The sequence below is a fragment of the Monodon monoceros genome, unplaced genomic scaffold (genome assembly GCF_005190385.1).
Source record: "Monodon monoceros isolate NGI ecotype Baffin Bay Population unplaced genomic scaffold, NGI_Narwhal_1 Super_Scaffold_21, whole genome shotgun sequence".
NCBI lineage: Eukaryota > Metazoa > Chordata > Mammalia > Artiodactyla > Monodontidae > Monodon > Monodon monoceros.
The window spans coordinates 61,997,557-62,003,556 of NW_021703778.1; the positions used below are offsets into that span (position 1 = coordinate 61,997,557).

Consider the following 6,000-nt stretch of genomic DNA (forward strand, 5'->3'; position numbering starts at 1 on the left):
CCAAGTGCTGGAGGAGAAAGCTTGATACTTTCTGGAACAAAATCCTTGGGTTGGCTGTACTTCATCCAATATCACGGTCCCCTAGAATATTAGATCCAGAAGGCCTTGAGCAATTACCTTGACCACCCAGGTCTCATTGTACAGGGCCCTGGAGACTTCTCCAAACTCAGACTGGAACCCAGTGCTTTCATCTCTGCTTATGGCTTCCAGGAAAAACCTGGGCTCCACACTACATGTATGCTTCCTCATTTCCCCTGACGTTCAAGTCAGCTCGTCTTACAAGAGATCATTGGCCTATTGAGGCCCTCCCTAGAAGTTCCGCTTCTCAACCTCAGGGGAGAAATTGAGCCCCTTCTTCTTGCTGGGTTGAACAGGAGGTCAGAGAAAGGGCTGTGGCCATGATTTGGGCTGAAGCCAGCAGAGAAATACTCCACTAAAGCCTAAATCCTCCTGGAGGGAACAAGCCAACATCTGTTGCCTTTAACATTTCTGCCTAATCCTTAAAACAGCTCTGGAATGATTTAGCATCTCACTGTTCACAGCACATGCTCACGTCACTGGGAGGAGCCTGGTGCTGTTTGCTTGTTACCGTGCAGATGTTTGTATGCAGAAGGTGAACACGCTGTCAGTAGCACTTTGCCTTTGCACCGCGTTTTACACAAAAACATTACATGTATCCATCGACTCCTCATGGTGCCCACAACAGCCAAGCGAGATTGGCAGGGTTAGCCTGGAAGGAGGCCTGGAACCCAGGTCCCTCTGACTCCCAGGCTGAACACTCCCAGGTGTTCCGTTCATTACCACACTCCCAAGTTCAAGCTCCAAGGCGACTTGTTTTTTAGGCACAGGATTCTTCTGTTTATCTGAACTTTTTCTCTCCAGCCAGATTTCCCTTCCCTGAGTCCCAGGAATGACAGAAATCAGGTGGAGCGTCTGATAGCTTCTGAGAGCACTTGGAGTGAGGGCAGGATCTTTCTTCCCTGAGGGGCAGAGGGTCCCCTCAGCTGTCTGTCCTTGAGGGGTGGCGGCAGAACCCATGGCACCCAGAGCAGGTGAGGGGATTTGGAAGGCCTCCTGCTTCAGGGAGCTCCCCCGCCGCAGGCTGCCAATTAGACACTCATTTGGGTTAACCAGCTCCTCTTTTAAATGGCAAAGATGCCTGGAGTGATTAAGCCTCTCAGATAATCACATTTTACCAGATCTACTTTAATCCTGGAATGTTAGCGTTTCAAAAAACTGTTCAACTCCACCATTTCACAGATGGGAAAACAGAGGCCCAGATGCAGGAGAATCATTTGCCCAGGGACACAGAGGAATTCTTGGGGGCAGAGCCAGCATTTAGACCCAGGCCTCCAAACAACTAGTCTAGTGATTTTTACCTTGGTAACCTGCCCATGGTCTGCCTATGGGGGTGAGGGAAGGAGGAGAGGTGGGGGAGGATCTTGCTTTCTCCTTGCGGTCAGCTGGAAAGAAAGAGCGTCATTTTTCACCTTCCAGGGCAGGGCTGTGCATCTGAAGTGAGGGACTGGGTCCTGCCCGAGGTCATCTCCTGGGGGGCGTGGAGATGGGGGAGGGAGGCGAGAGCGTCAAGAGAAGGAAGAGGGAAGAGCAGTAGGCACAAGCCAGGCTGAGTTCTTCCCTTTGCCCAGGACCCCAGATGCCCAATCACCACACGGTGCTGGTGTGAACTCACAGGGACCCCTTTCCCATGAAGGAGGATCAAGGAATCGCATTAGGGCATCACTATCTCACCAGCAGCTGCCAAAGCCACTGTGCCAGGCCATCATTTATTCTTCAAGCATAAATAGAGCCAGGGTAGGCAGAGGCCCTCCCTCAGGGGGCTCAGGGGGGACCAACCCCCTCCCACATGCTAAATGCTAAATGCTGTCCCAGGAAGACAGGTGATGAGTCCCTTGGAGACAATGTTGCAGGAAGGGGGACCCCTTCCAGGGCCCGAGAGTGGGCTCTTGCCTAACCCTCGGAAATGAATTGTCCGAGGAGACATACGTGCTGACAAAGCAAGAGACTTTATTGGGAAGGGGCGCCCAGGCGGAGAGCAGCAGGGTAAGGGAACCCAGGAGAACTGCTCTGCCACGGGGCTCGCAGCCTTGGGTTTGTATGGGGATGGGGTTAGTTTCCGGGTTGTCTCTGGCCAATCATTCTGACTCAGGGTCTTTCCTGGTGGTGCACGCATTGCTCAGCCAAGATGGATTCTAGCAAGAAGGATTCTGGGAGGTTGGTAGGACACATGGACTGGTGTCTCCCCTCTCCTTTTGACCTTTCCTAAATTCTTTCAGTTGGTGGTGGCTTGTTAGCTCCACGTTCCTTACGAGGACCTCATGTTGTAAGATAACTCGTGCAAATGGTTACTCTAGGGTCTGGCCAGGGTGGGCAGTTTTGGTCAGTAGTTCCCCTAACAACAACACTTGGGTCTCTTTATCACCAGCATCTCCTCTTGCTCCAGGGATATCCAATGAAGATAAGATCTCTGGGGCCAGTGATACGGAGGTGGGACTATGAGACGAGACTGCCTGAAACTGGGCTGAACCCAAACCTCCAGCCCCAGAGAGATTCCAGTGATGAGCTGCAGCCTGCACTGCACCCTCCTCTTCTCTGGGCCCTCCAAATTCTCCCCAGATCCACCTGAGCCCTTCCAGTGAGCAAAGTCCTAATGTGCTCAGCCTAATTTGACTCACTGGTGGAGAGTCACATCCCTGCGGTCCCATCAAGCTACCCTGGGTACAGCTGGAAATTATGCCCAGACGAGACCTATGTGAAAGCGGCTGCTCATGGGATGCTGCAGTCTGTACAATGCTACGTCGACCTACATGGTCGCTGCTAACCTTATGTGGCTATTTAAATTACTTAAAGTAAAATCACAAATTTGAATCCTCAGTCATACTAGCCACATTTCAAACGCTCAAATATGTGGCTGCCATATCAGAGAGTTCAGAAATAGACCATTTCCTTCCAGAAAGTTCTATTGATGGTGCTGGCATCAAGTCTTTAATCTAGGCCACCATAACTGCACCCTTCTTCACCCATCATGGCCACGATCATCTGTGACTTGGGCCCCAAGTATTCAGCATTTGATGAATACTTATAGATTCATAAAGGAACGGACTTGCCCAACCCTGGTTACAGAGAACCCGCAATCCACATTTTTCAAGGACATCTCATTGTACTATGTATTTTAGTGCAGGGTCTGGCTGGGCAAGATAAACATCCCCTCCCGATTGTAGTTGCACAAAGGATGACTAACTTGGCCCTCATTCCTCTGGCTCCCAAGATATTTTGACAAAACCATCAAAGGATCTGTTTTCTACAACCGTACGCCAGAACTCGGGTAAACACTGAAGAGGACAGCAGTAGCAGAAGAGAATTGGGAAACAGTCGCTGAGTGAAATGAGGCAGTTTATCGCCTACTTCCATTCTCTCTCTCAGGAAGAACTTTTGCTAGTTTGGGAGACCTTTATTTATTTATTTTTTTTAAGAGAAGGGGGTGGGAAACAAACCTATATGAGGTCCTGCTTAGCAAGCATCTTATCTAATTTAATCCTCATAGCAGTTAGAGGAGGTAACTGTGTGGAAGAGAAGGAAGTGGTTGGTGAGCTAATCAGCCAGACTGTGACTTGGCGAGTCTGTTTGTCTTTGGCTTTTCTCAGCTACTTCTTTGGAAGGTTTTCACTGATTTCCAGGGAGAATTCCAGGGAAGCAATGGGTATAGTAGAGAGAGCAGAGGCTTGGGACTGGGATAAGGAGTGTCCAGAATTTGGCTTTGCTGCCAACCACCTATATGACCTTGACCCTGTGGCAAAACCTATGTGGGCCTCAGTTTCTTCAGCCACGAAGTGACTGTGTATGGACCAGCATGAGGGAGAAACCACTAACCCTGGCACCTGGGGGTGGGCTCACTCTGCCCACTGTGCTGGTCAGTCCTGCATACAGGATGGTCAACACCTTCTAGAAGCCAGGCACGTTTACGTACCATCTCATCACATTCTCACAACAGCCCTGTGAGAAGGCTTTTAATACCTGTTTTACAGATGAGGAAACTGAGCTCCAGAAAGCTGATGAGTGCTCAAGACCTCTTGATGGTACCAGGAGGCTCCTATCTCTCAGTCAAGGGCGCTTATTTCCATCCCATACACACACACAACACAGTACTCCCTGGCCTTCCCACGCATACACACATACACACACGCTCCCCCATCTCCACCCCCAGCAGAGGAGGAAACTACCCATAGAAGGGGCAAGTATCCAATCTTGTGACATCAGCATCACATAAATGGGGCAGTACTGTTGAGCCCAAATTTAGTCCCCAACCTAAGTACATACACGCACACACACATAGGCTTATAAAACCCCTTCTCGACTTCCCTTGAGCCTGTTCTGAGTTCATTCAACCAGCCCCTGCTAGTGCTGGCTGCTCATACATTAACCCCCTGCATAAGACCATCATTGGGCCTCTCAGTTCCATGATGTTCAGCCTCCCTCAGAGGCATCTGAGATCTAGGAAGAAGACCTTGGTGCTGCAAGAAAACACGAGATCTCATTCTTACCATCTCCATGAGAAAAAATCTATACATTCTAAACAAAAAAGGCCTCTTTGATGTTTGTAAAGAGTCATAATGTCTCCCAGGGCCAGTACCTAATGATTCAGAATCATTTTTTCCATGAGACAAAAAAAAAAGGAAAAAAATATTCCCTTTTTATAAATTCCATAACCTGGTGTTCACAGTGGCTACCTTGTAAAAAGAAACTTTTTTTTTTTTTAAGTGGCACCAGTGGGGTCCACACAAGATTAGGATCCAGGGTTTTTAGGGTATCTGAACCCCAGGCAGACTCTCTGGTGAGGAGAATCTCCAGAGGCCTCACATCTCTGCTCCAGGTTTGATTTTGCCTGATCTCATTCAAGGTTAATAGACTATTTCATGCTTTTCATCTTTAAGACCTGAAATAATTTCTCCTGCCTGAACTGAGGAACACGTTGTGCTGGCCTCCTTGCAGTCACAGGATCAAAAGCATTTCCCTAAATCATTTTTTAAAATCCTTATTAAACATGCCATAAGGTAAAGTGAGAAAAATTATTCACCCTTTTTTCCTTCATCTTTGTAACAGCATCATTGTCCTGGGGGGTGGGGGGAGGAATAAGAAGCAAATTGTCTTTTTTCTTTTTTTAAGGAAAAACACTTACAAAATCCAAAATAAGAACAAATAATTAGATCTGAACATGAAAGTCTCTTATGTATTTTAAAAAATTGATTTCTCCCCAAAAGTGGCTTTCCTAGTGCAGGTTAAAAGGGATTCCTTGTGCTATCAATGTGTGATGGGTTTGACCATCACACTTCTGCAGACACAGGTGCCCGCATTCCTGCACAGCTGTGCCCTCCACAGCCCGCCCCACTCAGGCCCCTCACGGCTTACAGACCTTTGGAGGTTCTGACCTCCTGCACAGGTCCCACCCCAGGGAGACACTGCAGGACACAGGTAATTCTCATCCATAGGATGTGAGCGCTAAAGGGACCTTCACAATCATCAAAGCCAACCCCTTCCCCCAGAATTGTAGAACCATGGCATCTCAGATGTGGAAATCCGTCTCTTCCTACTCATAGTTTAAGAGCAAAGGAAGACAAAAGCCCATCTCCAGTGCAGGGACGTGAAACATTTATCCCAGCTTGGGGGCTGGACGTTCAGCAGACAGGCAGCAGGCAGGAATCTGCAGCAGTGATAGCCCAGGATGGATGTCAGTGGGTCAGAGCTTGCAGGCACTCTGCCTTGGTGGCTTTATCGGAGGCAGGTTTAGACTGTGGCTTTTCTTCAGGGGCTGTTTGCTCTTTGCTTTCAAAGGCAGCTTCAGCTTGCTAGAACCGGAAGCCCAGGACACAGTGGGAAGGGTCTTTTGGAATCAGACCAGACACCTGTGTTCAAAGTCTGCTCCACCGAAGTGAGAGAGTAGCATTGATATATATACATACTAAATGTAAAATAGATAGCTAG

At 48.6% G+C, this 6,000-nt stretch overlaps 1 protein-coding gene across 2 annotated transcripts in view; it reads left to right on the forward strand.

The window, feature by feature from the left end:
* LIPC (lipase C, hepatic type) overlaps positions 1-6,000 on the forward strand; it is a 173,741-nt gene that overhangs the window by 155,913 nt on the left and 11,828 nt on the right. The gene's annotated exons all lie outside the window — the stretch shown is intronic.